This window comes from Primulina eburnea, chromosome 15 (assembly GCF_022965805.1).
Source record: "Primulina eburnea isolate SZY01 chromosome 15, ASM2296580v1, whole genome shotgun sequence".
Classification (NCBI taxonomy): Eukaryota; Viridiplantae; Streptophyta; class Magnoliopsida; order Lamiales; family Gesneriaceae; genus Primulina; species Primulina eburnea.
In genome coordinates, this window is record NC_133115.1 from 11493482 (window position 1) to 11496037 (window position 2556).

Sequence of the window (2556 nt, forward strand, 5' to 3'; positions counted from 1 at the left end):
TGTATTTAGAGGCTTGTCTGTTTCATAATTCAGTCATGTGAGAAGAAAGATTACTTTTTTATTTTAAAAATACGGGTCTCACGGGTCTCACGGGTCTATCCGGCCCCATTTCGTATTCGAAGTGGGGTGGGTCCGAAGAATATTTAATCGGGGTGGGGCGGGTAATGAGTCAAAGTTTTTTTCATGGGGAGGGTCTTGGGTTTAGCCAAACCCGCCCCATACCCGCCCTATTGACATCTCTAAATTTCACATAATAAAAACACGACAAATATTTTATGTTAAATCGTTTATCTAAAAACTTATTCTAATACAGTCGTTAATTTTAATTCAAGGCTCTAATAATCAATCGTCGTCGAAATATTTGAGGTACTGTATAGTTTAAAATTAAACGGTTACCGTCAGCCGTAAAACCTTAAATTTTTTGTCCGAAAGTAAGATGGATCATCTTTCGGTGGGCACGGTTAGATATTTTTGGCACAAACAAAAAAGGCGTCAACCAACATGAGAATGTCTGTGGGAGTCGGTTTGAATGGGCAAGTCTGTCGGTATTTGGCCCCACGCCGCCCACTTCAACTCATCGTTTTTTTATTTTAAATTTCAAGACCCCACTTACCACCCAATTTAATATTTTATAATTATTTTAATATAAAAATATATTCTATATTTAAATATAATATGATTATAGTTTGAAGATATCAACAAATTATATTTTTATATTAAATTTAATATGGATACGTGTACAGAGCCGTACCTTATGTTTACAGGGCCTGAGGCAATATTATGTTAAAAAAAACTTGTTGTGATAAATAATCGTAAAGCTTATTTTGCAAATTAAAAATAACCAAACAATAGATATAAGGAAAATATAATTTACGAGTTATATATTTATCTTTTTGCGATTTTTTATTCGTGCGCCAGTCTCCACAATATCAGCATGGCTCTAACGTAATGCAGTATCATATGAACAATTATATTGACGAAAAGATTGAAATTGACAAAAATTGTAAGATATGTTGCCAAAATTGAAATTTATCAATATAAACTATCAAAATAACAAAATGATAAATATAATGAGCCAATATTATAAAAATATATGATTTGTTTTAAATAATAAATATAATATTTTATTCAAGAAAATAAAAAATAAAAATATGTAAAATAGGTGAGTATCACAGTTTTTTGTGTTTTATTTTTTGAAATGGGTCCAACCACATAAATTCAAGAAAAGAGGCCAAATAATCGAGGAGTAAAGTATAAAAGTTTAACACATGAGTTGACACAAGATAAAATAATAAATATATTGAATAAACATTATCATTTTATTCATAATTTTTTTTAAAAATTTAATTAATGAGCCGTGTAGCTTTATTGTTTGGGCTTTACATATTTGATTAAATCCACAAGGAACACAATCATCATATTTAATCATGTTTTCAATGTATCAATGTCCAATTTTTTTTTAAATGTCCATTGCACATACTATTTAAGTTCATGTCTCAACAACATGAGACTTATGATTTTTTTTGGGCCCCTCAGGTGATGGCCTCTCTCGCCTCACGGGAGTTACGGCCCTGTACGTGTATCGCGTGTTCAGAATTAATGGTGTGTGTTAGAGAGAAAATCCCACAGTTCTTCATTCGGACCTCCCGTGGTCCATTTTCAAATCCAGCCAAAAATCATAGTTTTAGAAAGAATATATGTAATATAGCATTATGTATTTTATTGGTTTTGAAAGAAGAATTATTTCGAACTCGTATAAATTCATTTTATTTATTTATTACAATTTAAAGAGATCAAAATTATAGTTTTCATAACTTTTTTATTTCATATTTTTATGTTTATATATAGTTAATTGCGTACACTAGCACTATGAAATTTCGAGATTGTAAAAACTCTCCATGAAAAAACGATCAACTAACTTCCCATATTTTCAAATCCCGAGAACGCACACCTTAATCTATACACGCGTGTTTTCAGTGATAGTTACGCTCAAGAGTTGAAAAACGAGTAATTAATGTTAAATATCCCACGTCAGTTAGATTAAGTCATTGAGAGTTAGTTGCATATATGGACTTGAACAATCTCTCATTGGAATTAGGTTTTGGGGTTGAGTTAGGTCCAAATCCTAATCTTAATATGATATCAGAGCTCATGTTTCACCATTATGTGTTGGATTGCCCATAATTGAGCCATCATCGTCTTGTAAGTTTCATGCTTCATATGTTCATTAATAGGATCGGCTGGATTAAGTCTTTAAGAGTTGTATATATGTACTTTGACCATCCACTCTATTTGAGTTAGCTTTTAGGGCCGATTTAGATCCAAATCCTAATATTAAAAATTAATAATCATAACAGTTATTAGAATTTAACAGGAATAATATATGTAATTAACACATATAAATGTATATATCACCACGTGTAATAAAAAAATATTTGAAAGAGGATGTTGTTGCACATTTTTTGACTTTAGAATTTAGATACTACGGATGTGGAAATTTCAAATGGAGACCTTTAAAAGTTTTGGGTTCCCAATTATTATTGAGGTTTTGGTTCG